We start from the raw sequence: 19,622 nt of genomic DNA, 5'->3' as shown, positions 1-19,622 counted from the left end.
CTGACCAGAAAAGAAGTGGTTGGTTTTATGAAATGAGAGGAAATATAGGCAAGGCTGGTACAGTAATGTGAATTCATACCTCCCTGAAAAACACACCTAAAACCTGTTGATTAGTGTCTCTGTAGAGGGTGATGTAGAAAAGAGCTGTAAGTTCAATGGCAAGAGGTGACCGTAACTTCAGTGTGTACTCAGATTCTGTATAATTGTAGCGAGGGGAGAAGAATTTTTATTTTGAATTGCTCACACCTTCAGACCAATAATTTCACTTTGGAAATATCTACAAATTATTTTCCTCAAAAATTATAAATATAGCCACAAAGAGATGTTTGTGATTGTTATTGCAGCAAAATATTAAAAATACTTTGTGTCCAAAATAAGGACAGCATATTCACTTAATAGAGTGAATGTAATCATTATGATAAGACTAAGAATACATAACATAATAATATCACCAGTAACTTAATTTGAACTGAAAAACATTAGGATACAAAACAGTGGATTCTTTTATGTACTCAAAACTATAAATGCATGTGCAGGAATATTTATTTCATTAATTCAACAAATTTTAATTAAATGCTTCCTAATGTATTCTAGGTACTAATCTAGGCACAGTGTAAACATTGAACAAAATAAATCAAAGCTCTGCCCCCAATTTTCTTCTTTTCTTGTGGGAAAAGACAAAAAATATTTAGGGAATTTACTTTGGGGTTAAAGGAACTATGGGTGATATGAGTGATTTTTTTTTTTATTCTTTTTCTGTACTTAGCAACTATCCTACAGTGATATATGACATTATAGTGGAAACATAAAATGTTCTGTTAAAAATTGGAGTTCCCGTCGTGGCTAAGCAGATAACGAACCCCAGCATCCATGAGGATGTGGGTTTGATCCCTGGCCTTGCTCAGTGGGTTAAGGATCTGGCATTGCTGTGGCTGTGGTGTAGACCAGCGGTGACAGCTCCGATTCAACTTCTAGCCCGGGAACCTCCATATGCCACTGGTGCGGCACTAAAAAGGCAAAAAGACAAAAAATAATTTTTTAATTTTATGTTAAAAATAACTGAAAGGCATTTAAAAAGAGTATGGTATCTTAATGTAATTCATATGTGGTGTGCTAAGCAAGGAAGGTAACCTGGTCTATTAAGTGTTTTCTCAGATCATTCTTGAATATTACACACACTTTCAGATACCACATTTTAATTAGAAAATTAACAGACCAGAATGCATTCAGGGAGGAAAGACCTGGATGACAGAAAGTCTGAGAGTTTTGTCAGAAGTGACAGAGCTGAGAAAACTGAGACATTTAGATTAAAAAAAAAAAAAAGATGTGGTAGGAAGTATAAGAAAGAAAAAATATAAGAAGAGTTAGAAAAGCTGAGCTAAAATCTTGTTCAACCATTCCCAAAAAACCTCAGAAAATCACTCTCAGAAAATCACTTCACCCTTTGAACTTCCAGGTACGTGTGTGTGCAAAACAAATATAACACTTCCCCTGTCTTTCATTAAAAATTGTTATAAGGATCCAGATTAAAAAAAAATAGATAACAAGATCATATTTTAAAAGCACATGCTTACCAGAGGGAAAATCATGTAATATAGACTTTTTTATCAAGAAATGTTTCTCTAATATCAATGTACAATTAACAACTATTAAATTTTTATATAAATCATAACATGTCTATACACATACACACATATATACACATGTGAGTATGTTTATTTTTAATCAAAACAGCATCACAATTAACATAATACTTGATAATCTGGTTTTAAAACTTGAATGACTGCTATTACAAGTGCTATTCTTAAGAATATAATTTAGAGGAATGGGTCAAATATTTGACTCAGTCTGAGGTATACATCAGTAAAATAAAATCCATCACAAAAAATAAATAAATTAAACTCTCAGTCTCTATGCAATCTTTAGGCACTTACTAAATAACCATCGGATATGGACACTTTGAAAGGAACTCCCTAGGGTGGCTGGACTGGATAACTCTCAAACCTTTCCCACTATGAGACTCTGTCACTTTATTTTGATTCCATAAATTGTCCACCAAGACAAAGATATGGCGAAAGCAAGAAAATTAACATTTATTGAGGCTCCCATGCCCTTTGAGCTTTGCATTGACACATTATCTCATCTGATGCTAACAAGCCCATGAAGTAATTATATTTTATAGCTGAGGAACATAGACTGAGAAAGCCTAAGCAATCTGTCCAAAGATGAATAGCCAGTGAGCTGCAGAATCAGGGTTTAAACCTTTGTTTTCATAAAGTGCCTACTGTTCAACCTACAGCAGTGAGTCTCTAACTGTGTCCTGTAAAAAGCCCAGGCTTCCTGGGAGACAAGAGGCTACTGCAGCAACAACAGGGAGCTGAGTGAGCCTTTTTCTGGGACATACACTCAGCTTTAATTAGAACAACCCTGATTTTTCTCTCTTTTATTAGAGCTCATTTGAAGCATTGATCCCACTGATTTAAAAAAAAAAAAAAGTTTATAAGCCACTGCAATCTGCCAGCTGCCTTTCCCTGTGATTGCCAGGGAGGCCTAGGCACTTGGAAGACTGTACAAGAATAGGAGTCAACAGGTTGAAGTCAGTGGTTTGATAAGTAAAGACTTTACAAGTAATATGGAGGCAAAGAGGCCGAGACTCCGTCTAGGACATCCCTTGTGAGCAAGAGCAACAAAGGATGTCTCGGGGCACATACAGCCAAGGTCTGGGAGGCTAGCGAGTTCAGGGGAAGCCGGCAGACAGTTTCCATGTGCAGATCAAGTCCCAGTCAACCAAGGTAATAGCGACCACAGACTCAAGAATTATACTTGCAAGCATGTTGTGACCTCTCACCGTGCAGCCACTTTCCCTTATGGGATAAAGCTTATGCAGAGCTGTTCCCACTTTGCCCTGCTCTTCTCTTTCTAAACTTTGTTGAACAAACTCATTCTTCCTCATATTTTTAAAATATCATTAAAATCTGTATGCTTAAAATCTCCAAATGTGTGTCTGAAACCCTGGCATCTATGTGGAACTTCAGACCCATATATCCAATTGCTTGTGTTTTGTAGTCAAATAAATGACCCATAAGTACCTCAAATGCAATTGATCAAATATGCCTTTTTATCTGTGCCTTAAATCTCCCTTTTGTCCCAATGTATTTCCTGTCTCTGTAAGAAAACTTTCTGCCCAGTCAGTAAAGGGAGAATCATGAGCCATCCTGAGTTCTCCTCCCCCCAGTATCCAGTGACCTGCTAACCCCTATCAGTTCCACCTTCTGAATTTTTCTCAAGTCTGTCTTCTCCGTTCTTATTACCAGTGCCTCGAGCCCTCAGCGTTTGTCATCTGTGTCAGCCTGAGTTTTCCTCGTGTATACCATAGAGTGTCCTTTGTCCAGTACCCGCCTTGTATAGGTTCATCTCTGGGATGCCCTTCTCCTATTCTTTCCCAGATCAATTCCCAAATTCACGCTTTTTTTGCCATCTTCTTTGAGGAATTTCCCCCATATCTCCAGTTGGCCTAGTGTCCTTTCACTATACACCCAAGGTACTTTGCATATCACCCTGGCATCGTATGTGTGACGTTGTACTGGAAGGTTTTAGTTGTGTTTGCTTTAAGCACAGAAACTGGATTTTTCTTCTATGTATCTCAAGTGCCTTGAAAGTGACAAGATTCTCAGTAGGAGGAGGTGAACATAAACTACATTGCCACAGATAAGCATGCAAAGGCTGCTGGATGACTATTGGAGGCTGGCCAGGGTCCCAGAACTACTGGTACTTTCTCTTAACCTCATGCACAGGAAAGTGAGCTCTCCTGGGAGTTCCTCCATTCAGTTGAATTCAGTAGATTTTCACTGTGTGCTTTGTATGTATTCTGAATACGAGCATGAGAAGGCCCAGGCCCTGTGGGTGGGAGCAAAGCTTTGGAAGCACTGTTTATCAGCTCTGTCCCATCCTGTTAGCCTAGTTAGTGTTGTGAAGGCTATGAAAAAGTTTCCAGCACTAACCTCACACTCTGCCAGGGCAGTGACCCATATTAGGGCCTACCTATCCCTGTACCTTGGTCCTAAATGTATTCTTATGCTCTGTTTTTCACTTTATACCTTGCAGGGTAACGTAAAATAGTTCTGTGCAAAAATGAATTTCTACCACTGCGCTTGTTGGGGGCAGGGGCAGGGGCAGGGGGAGGCTTGCGGTTAGGCTATCTCTTCTCTCTACCTTTCTTTTTCTAACTTGTGCTCTTCTGGGGAAAAAAAATAGCTTAAATTATTAATTTATGGTGAAAATTTAAGGCATGTAAGTTGACATTCTGGTGCCAAAGATACGCTTGGTCCAGTAGTACCAAATCATTTTTGTGGTCCAGTTCATACCCCCAGCCCTGAAAGGTAAGTGGTGGGAAGAGTTGGGGCCACTGGTAACATTCCATTTTCCTGCCCTTCAGGTCTCAGCATTGGGATGTGGTCATCGTTAGGTTAAAGGGAGGAACTCACAACTAAAGAGAAATCTCTACCTGCTGTATTTATGGGTTTCAAATAGGTTTTCTTTCCTCCAGAAAGAGATTTATGTTAGAGCAGTCCATATAACCATGTAACTTTTTTTTTTTTTTTATTGCCTTTTTGTCTTTTTTTTTAGGGCCACACCCAGAGCATAGGGAGGTTCCCAGGTTGGAGGGTCTAACCAGAGCTATTGCTGCTGGCCTACACCTCAGACATAGCAATGCGAGATCTGAGCCACATCGGCAACCTACACCACAGCTCACGGCAACGCCAGGTCCTTAACCCACTGAGCGAGGCCAGGGATCGAACCCGCAACCTCATGGTTCCTAGTCGGATTCGTTTCCACTGAGCCATGACGGGAACTCCCTGTAACTGTTATCTTTAACAAGTGAATTACGCATACATCATTTACATAGTGTTTTTAAAGTAAATTTAGAAAAAATAACACATTTTTCTCCTATAGAAAATTCCTCTAGGTTAACTACAGTTAACCAAAAGAAGTTTGAATAATTGAGATTGATGTAACCATAGAGTTATTTTTAATGATTTAATCAGTGAGAGCGTTGGTTCCCAAGTTGGTTACAAATCAGAAGAATCTAGGGTACTTTTCCAAGAACTTTTCCCTGAGCCCTGACCCTGGGGAGGCAGTGTATCTGGGGTGCAGCCTGGGAATCTGTATTAGTTTTAATAAGCACTTGAGTGATACTGAAGCAGACGGTTTTGGGAATACCCCTAAAGTAGAAAATAAAAGCTCTCTTAGTGTGTTTTTTAAATTAACATAACTATTGGTCGATATAAAATAGAAATGCAACATTTTATATTCTAGCATTAGATGGTGAAATCTCAGCCCACGCCCAAGGGGTACAAGCACGTTGTTTTATGGAACACCTTCATTTCTAGTCTCTAGCCCATGTTCTGCTTGGATGTTGAAAAGTTAACCTCAACCCTTTCTGGAATCCTCCCAGGGTGGTGATCCAGTTCTAGGCTCTTAAACAAGATCAAGAATGGGGAAAAGGGACCAACTTGTCTTGGTCATCACCACCATCAAACCAGCCACATGACCTTGCATATCGCTGAGACCTTTGCTACTGCTTTTGAAGTGTTATGGAGATAGGACAACTTTTTGCAGCTGTATAGGGTCCCCTCTGCCTAGACCAAACATACAGCCATTTCCTTTGTGGGGACTTGTGACCACACCCTATTACCTCCGCTAGCAAAGCTTTCAAGAAGCAGGGTTTACCTGCCCTCTGTTCTCTACTCTTACAAGCCTCTTTCTTCTCCACTTGCCATTATCAGTAGTTAGGTCCTGCTCCAACCCCAGCAAAGCTAAGCAGGAAATCCCTTCACCATTGACTCTTCCCCACCCTCTCAGTAAAACAGCCTTGGCAATAAAGAAATGATCACAGATGGACATAATTTTTGGATTTTTATTAGTAAGATATGAAGAATCAAATAGCAGATTACTTTAGATTCATCAAGTCTATATATCCTTTATATTTAGAGACTAGAGAAATTCCTTTCCACTTTTGTTTCTCAAAGGCATAGGTACATGCCATATAATCCTAAATAGTGTCCCTCCTCCACCCCCATACAAATGTAACCTGGCCTAGAGCTTCTGGAAACCCAGCCAGCAACATCAGTGTTTACACATACACCCTACATCCAAATGCCTTTCCCATGAGTTAGCAAGTTAGGTATTTGCTGAACAGGAGGAAAAAAAAGGAAAATATAGGAGGAAAAAACCTACATGTCTTAAAACATTATCAAATCTACAATTAAAGATCTGGAATTTCAGTATAAAAATAAAATTTTAATCGAATATTCTACAATTTCCTGAGGACATCCAATATTCACAGACATTTTGGCAAAGACATTATTCCCATCAAATTTGAAATATTTCAAAATTGAAATATCTACTCTGTAATGTGAGATCATTTGATTGAAAAGATCAAAAACTGTTAGATCAAGTAAGAAGGAAGTTATGTGAAGGTATCAGCCAAGGACAAGACACAGGCTTAAAGCTTGAGCACAGGAATAAGGGAACTGAAAGTCAAGAATTAAGACTGCTCCTTTCTCTCAGAAATTATAGAGTGCTCCTCTTTGTTTTTCCCTCCTCATGGCTCAGCTACCCTAACTTCTCTAAAGAGTGGCTTATTCTGTTTCTTTGTAGACCCCACAATTTGAAAATGACTTTGACACCCCATTATAGTAACATCATCCTTAGTTTATCAGGAATTTTCACTTTTACAACTTCTTATGCTGTAGGCATATGTTACTTTCACTTTAGACACAGAATATGATTATGTCTTTCATTATACTGATAGTGTTTAATTAATAATAATTCTTTTTTATTTTTTTTTCTACTGTACAGCATGGTGGCCCAGTTACACATACATGTAGAACTGCTATATGACACAGCAATCCCACTCTTCGGCATATATCTGAACAAAACTTTCCTTAAAAAAGATACATGTACCCGCATGTTCATTGCAGCACTATTCACAATAGCCAAGACATGGAAACAACCCAAATATCCATCGACAGATGATTGGATTAAGAAGAATAATCAGTTCTGAGGTTGTACGCCATCTCTGTTTATACCAATCCTCGATCTAGCCTTGACTTTAGAATTCCGAGATCATATGTCATCTCTAAATTTATATCAATCCTGAATCTTCCCTTGACTTTAGAAACCAGCCTGTAAACAAACCAACAAAAAATAAAACAATAAAAATAGAATAAAAACCTGTCAACCCCAAACCTCTTTTAGTCATAAAGCATTCTGTATCAGTCAAACCAAATGTGTCTCCAGTGTTGAGAGTAAGAGAGAATCTTCGTTAGTGTCTATGAATAACAAATATATTTTTTCTTAACTTTTATCTCTTTTCAGAGACAATCCAGCCACCTATAAATTATTTTTCATTGCAAATGTTCTAAAAGCAGAGGTAACTTAAATTGATTTTAAAAGCCCTCCACCACTAGGTGGCACCAAATAGCCATAGTTCATAGATTGTGTACTTAAACCATACACAAGCCATTAAAGGATTATCATTCTTTCTTTGCTTATGAAGACAATATTTTTTAAAATTAAAAATAAATAATTTGGGATTTCTCTAGAATAAGAAAAAGAGGACATAAATTTATCTAATAAAGTGTACTTTTTAAAAAATGAAGTATATTCATGTAGTCTGTCAGTAAAATTCATGGTAATATTCTTTGTTGAATTTCAAAATAAGTTACTCTTGTCACATTAAATTATTGCAGTATTATAACTACTTTTCAAAAAGTGTCTTTAGAAATATGTAAGATGACCCTTTCTAGAAATTTTATTTTTGTTTTTTAAGATTTTACTGAGTACGGTCCCTGTCATAAAATGTACCTTTATTTTAATAGTAGTGTTCTCAGCCCAAGGAGGCATTTGGATTATGATATAGGTGCTGTGGAAAAAGATGCTTCTTCCCACCTACACTTGTAAATTTCCCTCTATAATACAGGGCTCACCACACTACTGTAGGTTTTTGTCACCTTGAGGTTTGACTACTGCCATGTCCTCTACCTTGGTTGACAGAGGAAGAGCCCTGGAATATTCACCGAGTACAGAATGTGACAGCTTGTCTGTTTAGCAGTGCCAACCACACAGAGCACATTATACAGATGCTCTGTGCATAGCTCTGGCTTCCAACAGTCATTCTAGATGTTCATTTTAATTTATAAAGCTCTCCATGGCCTAGGACTTGTAAGTAAGTTATACAATATCCTCATTCCCTATCCTGGCAGTTAAGGCATTTTACCAGGTAGTTCCTAAGAAGTGATGATGAACTCAAAGTTAGAGATCCTGGACTGTACACTCAGTCTGATTTTTTGGCTTGAAAAGAACTCATTTCACACAATACAGAATTTCCTTGAAAATGTGAATTCTTAATTTAGATTCCTATAAATAGTATTTGTGTAGAAGGAGACGGAGATGGGCAAAACACAGGGTTCTTTCAGTTTTCACAACTGGTAGAAATAATATTTTAGTAATACATGTCTGTTACAAAAATTACCAAAAAATGAAATTAACAGAATAGCAAAAAACTAGCTTAAATATACCACTGCTCATTATGGTTACATTCAGCAAACATTTATGTAATGTTGAGTATGATTAAGATACCATATTATAAACTGCAAGACACTTAAGCCAATTGTACAAAACTTTATTGTTTCTAAGTGGCTAGTTGTAACAAATATAAGACAATAATAATGAATTACTAGTTTTACATTGGAATTATATACAATCTCTCCAAATAAATTGTTACTTTGGTAGAATATAAAATAAAGAAAGATGTAAATGTCTCAGGATTACAAACTTGTCTGGGTTTCAAGGAACTAAGAGATCTAGGAACTAAATTCAGTATGAATAAGGAAAATAAATTAGCTTGAATATTCTTAACATGTAACACACACATATTGTGTGCATGTCTAATTTTCTCAATCAGAAAGCACTGATTAGAAGAAAACAAGAGCTTAGCAGGTGTTCTATTTCAAATCTGTGCCTTTTCCAGAGGTATGCATTTCAAATTCCTGCTATGCCCTGAAAAAGAAAAGTAGGTAAATTAAAGATTATATTTTCCTGATCAGAATCTATCATATCTGGGAAGGACTTCTGATTTCCCACTTCCAAACATCAGTTGCTTTAAAGGCTCTACATTTGTCAATACAAAGTAGATTTTTGAAAATGGCTAGGGAAATTGCAGTGGGAGAAGTGAACTGTTAATACAGACACATTTTTTAAAAGTTTTAATTATAATAAAACTCAGTTCTCTCTATCAGAGGTAGGAATAGTAAACAAAGTTTTAACTTTGTTTCTTAACTGAGTTTTTAAAGTCAGTGATAGGACTTTAGCAAAGACTGTCACTTCAAAATCGAAAAATGTTTTTGTATAAGTAAAAGGAAATTTTTATTTTAATTAATTTCCTTTGTTAAAAGACTCTTACGTTATTGTTCAACGAAGGAGCTCCAGAACTACTCTGAAGTCCCTCTGGTTTTGGTCACTTCTATCATCTCTCCTTTCAGTATCTGTCATTACTTGTGGTTTTCTCTTTTTTGAATCAAAAGTAGTTTTATATTTGGTTTTCTGATTCTCTTCAGCCAGATGCTTTTTTTTCAGCAAATGCTTTTCCAGGAGTGATAGAAATGCGGTATTAACAAATACCTCCTTGAACTTCTGCCTAATGTTTATCAGGCTCTCCAGGTGATGCAGTACATGCTTCTGTTTGGTTGTCGTGTGTTCCACATAAGGCTGACCCAGCAAAACTAATAATCACTATTGGTTTCAATGACAAACAATGGCTTCTCTCTAGAGCTGAATTATTAGAGGTGGTATTATGACCTTGCATGTTTATCAAGATACAGGGAAGCGATTGATGAAATTTGTTCAGTTGCAAAGCCAGCAGTCTCAGAGGTAGATTGTATTTTGCTACCATATTTTGCCTCGAAGGTATAGGACACTCTAATACCAAAACAACAGCTAAAAGGAGAAGGGCAGATTTCACAAATACATCCTCTTCAATACACAACTTTACCATAACAGGTACCCGTGTGCTGTCGTTGACACACTACAAAACTAACATGGATTTCTGACTAAAAATATACCATTAATATGTATTTAGATGAATGGGCAAATAAGATGTGAGATTATATGCATATATATTATATATGTATAAGGAAATACTATTATATATTATATTAATACTATTAATTATATATGAAAAACTACTCAGCTTCCCAAAAAATACCACTCAGCCAAAAAAAAAAAAGTTGCCATTTGAGACAACATGAACTTTGAAAGTATTATGCTAAGTATTATAGCTATAAATGTGGATAGAAAGACAAATATCATATTATTTCACTCATATGTACAATCCGCAAATCAAATCAATGAATAAACAAAACAAAACGAACTCCTAGATAGAGGTATGGCTCATGGTTACCAGAAGGGAAGGAGGTTGGAATGTGGGTGAAAGGCATGAAGGGGTCAACTGCATGGTTATGGATGTCAGACAGACTTGCAGTGATCACTTTGTAGTGGATACAGATGTCAAATTATCATGCTGTACATCTGAAACTTATGTAATCAAATTTAAAAAGAAACAGGAAAAAAAAACAGTTATTTTGATTGAATAAGGGTAGAGGTGTTATAGCTAAGAAGATGGGAGGAACTGCCCAGTACCTCTCAAAAATGTATCCAGAGATGTTTAAGTAAATCCTCTTGATTTAGTTTCATAACTTTAATCCCCACTGAGTAATAATAGCCATTCTTTTTAGAGAATTTACTCAGTGTATTAAGGACTATGCTAAGTATTGTCTAACCATTGTCAATTATTATTGGTAAGATGCTATGAGTAAGAATTTATTACATACACATCTTCGACAGAGTCACACAGCTGACTGCCTTATATCTGAATCCAGACAGTCAGATGAAAGAGCCTGTATTTTTTTTTTTTTACATTTTATTAGTGTAACAATACTGTGTTAGTTTCAGATGTACGGCAAAGTGAATCAGCCATGCATATACACATACGCATTCCTTTTCAGAATCTTTTGTCATATAGGTCACTACAGAGTATTGAGTAGATTTCCCCATGCTCTAGAGTAGGTCCTTGGTACTCATCATTCCATGAATAGCGGTGTGTGTATGTCAATCCCAACCTCCCATTTTATCCCTTGCCATCTCCCTTTCCCCTTTGATAACCATAAGTTTGGTTTCAAAATCTGAGTCTGTTTCTGTTTTTGTGAATAAGTTCATTTGTATAATTTTTGTTAGATTCTACATATGAGGGATCTCATATTTGTCTTTCTCTGACTTATTTCACTTAGTATGACAATTTCTAGGTCCATCCATGTTGCTACAAATGACATTATTTTGATCTTTTTATGGCTGAGTAATATTCCATTGTATATATGTACCACATCTTCTTTATCCTTTCCTCTGTTGATGGACGTTTAGGTTGCTTCCATGTCTTGGCTATGGTAAATAGTGCTGCAGTGAATATTGGGGTGCATGTGTCTTTTTGAATTATGGTTTTCCCCAGGTATATGTCCAAAGTGGGATTGCTGGATCATATAGGAGTTCTATATTTAGTTTTTAAAGGAAGCTTCATGCTGTTCTCCATAGTGGCTGCACCAATTTACATACCCACCAACAGTGTAGCAGGGTTCCCTTTTCTCCACACCTTCTCCAAAATTTATTGGTGATGGTCATTTCGACTGATGTGAAGTGATACCTCATTGTAGTTTTTATTTGAATTTCTCTAATAATTAGTGATGTTGAGCATAATTCATGTGCTTTTTGGCTATATGTTTTTCTTATCTGGAGAAATGTCTGTTTAGATCTTCTGACAATTTTTGGGTTGTTTGTTTTTCTGAAATAAAGCTACATGAGATGTTTGTATATTTTGGAGATTAATTCCTTGTCAGTCACTTAGTTTACAAAGATTTTTCTCCCATTATGTGGGTTGAAAGAGCAAGTATTTTAAATCATTTCAGTACAGAGCTCTGTTTTTGATAGTATAGCTTTTGTAGCAGCTTAATTAATAGTTTTAACCAATAAGCAATGATTTATTTTTCGTATTGTCTTCCATCACTATGATAATCCCATTTTACTAGCTTCATTTTGTTTTGTCTTTACTATTCCTTTTGTTTATGTAAAACTTCATACACATATCCTTATTGGGAAAGATTTAGGCAATAGGTATAAAAGATTATCTTTTCTCTTTCCAATTCAAGTTCCTGTCTGAAAGACAACATATGTTAAAATTCTGTTTTATGCCGTTCTAGGCCTTTTGCTAAGAACTAACACGCATACACATAGAAATATTTAACCCACTGTGTCGGTCTAGGAATTGAACCCATACTGCCTCAGAGTTAATTCCAGGTCAGTAACCTGTGGTACCATAGCAGGAACTTCTTTTTAAAATATCTAACAGACATATATACATATACATAGGAATATTATTTCCATACATATATGATATAAATCATAATTTATTCTATGCCCATTCTTCTAATATTATTTTTAATAACTATATATCTTAGACTTTCCTTATAAGTAGTTATGGGTCTTTCACATTTTTCTGCTGTTGTCCAATGTTTCGTAATTTGGATGCACCACATTTATTGAATCCCTCACCTACTCAAAAAATAATATGGGACATCTCCACTTTTCTTTTGCTATTATGAACAATTCTGAAAGTATCATTCTTACACATATTACTACTACTACTACTACTACACACACACACAAGAGTCTTTCTTTAAAATACTTTCCTAGAAATGGATTTGCTTTGTTCACATATATACACATACACATAATTAAAAATTTCTTTAATAGCTACCATTCAACTGGCCTTACAAAAGATTTTTCCTCTTTATACTCTCATCAACGCTGTAATGAAAGTACAGGTTTTTTTTTTTTTTTTTTTTTTTTTTTTTTTTATGCTTGCCAACACTAAGATTTATCAATTTCAGGTCTGAGGTGTTTTTCTTTTGATGATCTAATGGTAAATTATATTTAATAGTAGTTTTATTATGCCTATTTCTTAATACTGGTGGGAAATCTTCTCTTTATTGGTAAAATAGGAACTTTTTCACTCTAACTTCATACATTACTAGTTAGGACCCAGACATACCATGTTCAGGAAATACAGTGATTTCTTTTACATTTCATATATTTTGCCAGCATTTAAGTATTAAGAAGTTTAAGTAAAAAATACATATATACAGGTTTCTGTTAAAAAATCATCAGACCTGGCAATACTGAGCCTATATTCTTTTTTTTTTTAATTATTTATTTTTTTTAATTTTTTTTTTTACTACTCAAATGAATTTATCACATCTGTAGTTGTATAATGATCATAACAATCCAATTTCACAGGATTTCCATCCCACAGTCCAAGCACATCCCCCCACCCCCCAAAATGTCTCCTCTGAAGACCATAAGTTTTTCAATGTCTGTGAGTCAGCATCTGTTCTGCAAAGAAGTTCAGTCTGTCCTTTTTTCAGTTGCCACATGTCAGTGAAAGCATTTGATGTTGGTGTCTCCTTGTATGGCTGACTTCACTTAGCATGATAGTTTCTAGGTCCATCCATGTTGCAAAAAATGCTGGTATTTTGTTCTTTTTAATGGCTGAGTAATATTCCATCCTGTATATGTACCACATCTTCTGGATCCACTCCTCTGTCGATGGACATTTAGGTTGTTTCCATGTCTTGGCTATTGTAAATAGTGCTGCAATGAACACTGGAGTACATGTGTCTTTGCGAGTCATAGTTTTCTCTGGGTAGATGCCGAGGAGTGGGATTGCTGGATCCAATGGTAGTTCTATGTTTAGTTTTCTGAGGAATCTCCATACTGTTTTCCACAGTGGTTGCACCAATTTACAATCCCAACAGTGTACTAGTGTTCCTTTTTCTCTACACCCTCTCCAGCACTTATTGTTTGTACACTTTTAGATGATGGCCATTCTGGCTGGTGTAAGGTGGTACCTCAGAGAGGTTTTGATTTGCATCTCTCTAATAATGAGTGATGTTGAACATCTTTTCATGTGTTTCTCGGCCATCTGTATGTCTTCTTTGGTGAACTGTCTGTTTAGATCTTCTGCCCATTTTTTGATGGGGTTGTTTGTTTTTTGGGTATGGAGCTGCAGAAGGTGTTTATAAATTTTGGAGATTAATCCCTTGTCAGTCAATTCACTTGCAAAGATTTTCTCCCATTCTCTGGGTTGTCTTTTTGTGTTATTTAGGGTTTCCTTTGCTGTGCAGAAACATTGAAGTTTGATTAGGTCCCATTTGTTTATTTTTGTTTTTGTTGTCAATACTCTGATAGGTGGATCTGAGAAGATGTTGCTGTCGTTTATGTCAGAGAGTGTTTTGCCTATGTTTTCCTCTAGGAGTTTTATAGTGTCTGGTCTTATATCTAGGTCTTTAATCCATTTGGAGTTTATTTTTGTGTATGGTGTTAGGGAGTGTTCTAATTTCATTCTTTTCCATGTGGCTGTCCAGTTTTCCCAGCATCACTTATTGAACAGCTGTCCTTTCTCCATTGTATATTCTTGCCTCCTTTGTCATAGATTAGTTGGCTGTAGGTGCGTGGGTTTAATTCTGGGCTTTCTATCCTGTTTCACTGATCTATATTTCTGTTTTTGTGCCAATATTCCTTAGTGGCACAATGCACTGACACCAAGCAATGGCTATATATCGCCTAGAAGGAGTGCGCCTTCTCCCATTTGCCCTAAGATGGCCTGAGTTCCTCAGCTCTATTTTCTCCAAAGCCCTTAGTCTTAGCTACCTTTGAACTAACTATTCCTTAAGCATATAAAATTTTAACCCAATTTTTAAAATTAAAAGTTAACCTTTTATTTACTTATTAAGCCAAAGAATCACCAAGCCCACTTCAAAAGCATATAAGTGGGAAATAAGGTATTGTCAAATTTTTCATTCCAGAAGTATATTTTTCTATCAGTAGTTTAGAACTACCCGCTTGGGGTTTATTTGTGGTTTGTTTGTTTGTTTGTTTGTTTTGATGGTACAAAGTGTTTTAATGTATGACTAAATAATATGTGAAAGACACTTCTATTTCTACATGTAACACAAGAATAGACTAGTACCAGATAGAACTGAAGACTTTTGAATTAGACATTTTCATTGAGTCAATGTAATATTTTAAGCCTGACATACATTTTAAAATGAGATACCAAAAAAAAGATTTTATCTGATAGTTTAAATACTCATAGACTATTATATACCTGCTTAAATAGTACCTTGAACAGTTATCTCATTAAATTCCCTGCTTTAATAGTACCTTGAACTGTTACATCATGAAATTATAAAGTACCTCTCTCTAATATTTTCTTATTGCAACCTTCATTTCACAAAGGACGTGCAGCCACAACTCTACTTACCTAAGGCACGTCAGAGCACAGGAATTTCCCTTTTTCCTGCCAACCAAAGTTGGCATTCAGAGGAGGATTCCCTCAGTTGTAGGAAAGTATACTGCTCTGTTTGCAGAGGGAATTCTTGTCTCTGGGTGGAGACTAGTCTCTGTGCCTAGAGAACAGCCTCCTGTAGCCTAACCAAAAGGAAGTCCTGACCAAAAGAATAAAGGACATAATATGTTCATTTCCTTCCATTGTTCTCTTTTTCCCATTTTATGCACATTTTTACCTAGAAAACATTTAAAATTCGAAGCAATTGCATTTTTATGCAAGGTTTGTAGGTTGGCAGTTCTGCGTATATGTTCACTGTCATCATCTCTACCTCAAATAATTTCTCAAAGTGCTTTTGAATTCATTATTTATCAAATTCATTAGTGGCTTTCATGTGCCAGGGGCAGTAGCAAATGCCAGTTATAAAAGAGTGAGCAGAACAGACTAGATTCCTACCCTCATGTGAGTAACATTCAAATAAGAGGGACAAATAATAAACACGCACATAGTTGTTGAATTAATTAGCTCACTAAGGAAGAAAATATTTCCAAGAATGATAAGGTGCTATGAAGCAGGGCAAAGGGACTGAGAAAGATGAGATGGTGTAGCGAATGAAGAGCACACATAAATAAACATCTCAAAAATAATTTTATATAACCCATCTCTAGAGAACCATCCCCAATTACAGGCACCATCGTTTCATAAAGGTTCTTATAAAGTAGAATGCACTTACATTAAAGAAACAGAGTAGTTAGGTACTAGAAGAACATGTCATAGAAGAAATGGCTGAAACAGTGATATTTAGACTGAAAAAGGAGTAGAAAGAAAAATATGACACCTAGGTTTAGACGTTTTGAAAACTGTCATGAAATAAATGGAACAGAGCAATTTTATGTTTCATATATAAAAGAACTAGACTAGGAATAATAGGAGAAAAGATAAAATTAATATTTTAGTATGATTTATTGGATCATCACTAGGCACCCAGCACTATATGATGTCTTATACATATTTAGCAATTAATATTGTCATTATTCTTTGAGATTTTTCTTTTATTCCTCTTTATCAGGGAATTAAGGTCAATGAAATTTAAAACAAAAGTGTGCTTAGATTCACAGAGATAGTGAATCATGAAGATGGAATTTGGCCTTATACCTTCTTCATAGCAAATATTCTTTTTCTCTACATCCTGATATTCTTGATCATATATATATATAAAGTCTTAATATGAAGCATAATTTTCTAACATTTAAAACTGCCACACCTGGTGAAGTAGTGGACTTCCCAACAACAGGATTACTGAAGAGGTACCTTAGGTGGGACTCATGCCCTGTGTGGAGATTAAACTCTAAGGTGTCCTGTAACCCTAAGAGACTGCAGTTTCCTCTCACTGAATTAGGAAGTCATAGTCTACAGTGTCCTACCCCATTATTGGGAACGACACATATCAGCACAGTTTACTTCACAGGATTAGCAAATCATCACCTATTAGATGTGTGGCTCTGCAGGATTTGGAAGCCTGTTGCATAAGGGGGCAGCTCTGAAGTAGAATGAGAGCACTGTATTAGACACCAAAGGGACGTGCACCAGCCTCAAAGAAAAACTTAATCTAGTTCACAGCTTTGACTGGGACCGGATTGCAAAACACCTTCTCAGTTCTGGTATGGTTTTCATTTTCCGAAGGTGCAATTCCCTGGTGAAATCAAGTTTACTATTTTAGGCTAAGTGAGAATGAAAAAAAAAAATCTTTTGTAATAATAAGTCTTTTTGTTGTGACTCATTTTGTAAATATCTATTCACACAGGACACAACAAGCTATTTCACATTTTACATTGCTTTTATCAATCAGTAGTGCCTGATATATCTGCATTAGGGAAAATGATCAGAATCCATGCATCTTCAGTTGAATAAATGGAACATATGCCCTTAAATCTTAATTTTTAATCTCTATGAGTATTTAAACTAAAATTGTTAAGCCGCTTAAAAATCAAACTGTGGATTTTAACATGAAATGTTCCATGGTTGAGAATTTCAGTTTGCCTTTGTGCTGGATGGCAAAGTATCTCTTTTTATTGGTTTTAAATTTATATGCCTTTAATAGCATCCAGTGACTAGTTTCAACATGTCGTTGGACTGGTTCAAAGAAAAGACTCATCATCTTTTGCTACTTCATTTATAGTATTAATTTGATTTACTTGCCTTCTCTTTCACAAGGTTAAATAATCCTGATTGCTGTAGTTTTTCATCATTACACTTGTAAGTCCTGCCATAGTTTCAACTATACTGTCCCTTCCATGGCCTCTTACATATTCTAAGTAAGATGAGTGACACTAAAGATGGGTCTGACTTAGCTAATGAGATTGGTCTAAATCATGGCCCAGGGTAACTTGGTTTGCTAATTCCTTAAAATTAATAGCAATGGTTTAAAAACTTTAAGAGTGATGTAAAAAAGGGAAAATTAAGGTAGTTTGCCTTTAGTTCCACTTACGTTTGGGAACCTGGCATAAAGAGGCCAACTAGAATCTAAATGAATATTAATTTAACAATTAATGAGCAGAAGACAGAATGGAGGGAAATCTTCAGAACGATTGTCAAAGCATTTTTGAACTTTCTACCATTCTCCAAACTTTAATTTGTGAGGACATGTTTCATCACACTTTCAAATTAGCCTAGAGTCTATAAATTTTTCTTTTTCATTAATTTTGCCTGCAAGGTATACAGCTGCCAAATATTTTATGTAATAATTTTATACCACCAATTCACATATAATAAAAGAAAAACAGTATTCTTCTAAACCCAGCAGGTGGACACATATACATCCATGTGCACCTGTGCGTACACACACACAGATATAAGGTGATTTAGTAAAATACATTTCTGCCAAGACAGATAGCAATATATCATGCTGAAATTATTAAAGTATAATAAATAAATAATGTTTTAATATTAATATTTACATATTGAAACACTACATGTCTAAAAAAATCACATTGTCATCCTCATATACACAGGTGATCTCACCAGTATAAGCAGCATCAATATAAGTAGCATACAGCTAGAAACAGCATTATCATTCATTTAATCAACAGAGATTTATTGTTTCTTACTAAGTGCTCTGCTAGATCATGGGAACGTATTGATGAATAAAACTGTTCCTGCAATTGAAAAGCTTACCTTCCTGAAAGGAAAGAGAAATAAACAGATGATTTCTAAAACCATGGGCTTTAACAATTATCCCTAAAGAGCAGTTTGCAGACTAGTAGCATTAGCAACTCCTGGGAACTAAGACATGAAAATTCTGTTTGTACTGAAGACTCACTGAATCAGAATCCATCCAGATGATTTTGATAAAGTTTTTTTTTTTTTTTTTTTTTTTTGTCTTTTTGCCATTTTTCTTGGGCCGCTCCCACGGCATATGGAGGTTCCCAGGCTAGGGGTCAAATCAGAGCTGTAGCCACTGGCCTACACCACAGCCACAGCAACGCGGGATCCCAGCCGTGTCTGCGACCTATACCGCAGCTCACGGAAACGCTGGATCCTTAACCCACTGAGTAATGCCAGGGATCAAACCCGCAACCTCATGGTTCCCAGTCAGATTCGTTAACCACTGAACTACCACGGGAACTCTGATTTTGATAAGGTTTGAGAACTATTGTACTACAGTTTTTGGTAATCCATTGTGAGTGAAATTTATGACTAGATATTCTGTTGCTTAGGGGAACTTTAATGGTATTATACAGGAAGTATCAAGTCTCTCAGAAAATCATGACCCATTTTCAGCTTCTTCCTCTGGTGGGATAAGACTTTTCCTGTCAGTGGAAATTTAAGGTATGCATTAAGGTAGGATATGACAATGCCCATCAGAAGAATCCCATTCCAAGATGGGACGGTGATTGGAACCAGCAAATAAGAAACTGGAACTATACCTGTTAAAGTTCACATCAGAATTCCTAGGGTCTGATGAGATGAAAAGTACCTTTGAGACCATCTGGCAAAATTGAGTTAACAGTCAGTACAGCTATATTGCCTAGTGGTCAAGATAGTACACTAGTTCTGTACCTATGCAGTTCTAATTTATATGAACAGAAGTGGACTGAACAGGAGGCACTGGCTCGACTAGTATTGCTACTATAATCTGGACCAGCACAATGGCTGGATCTAACATTTT

General features: G+C 36.0%; 1 long non-coding RNA gene across 1 annotated transcript in view; it reads left to right on the top strand.

Moving 5' to 3' along the window:
• The window catches only part of LOC110257539 (uncharacterized), a 744,583-nt gene that overhangs the window by 711,133 nt on the left and 13,828 nt on the right, over window positions 1-19,622 (top strand). The window lies entirely within an intron of this gene.

This window comes from Sus scrofa, chromosome 18, assembly GCF_054392235.1.
Source record: "Sus scrofa isolate SSC_HxYL_T2T_F1_AM1 chromosome 18, Sscrofa_HxYL_maternal_Yorkshire_Landrace_v2.0, whole genome shotgun sequence".
NCBI lineage: Eukaryota > Metazoa > Chordata > Mammalia > Artiodactyla > Suidae > Sus > Sus scrofa.
This window is presented reverse-complemented; position numbering and strand designations above follow the sequence as displayed.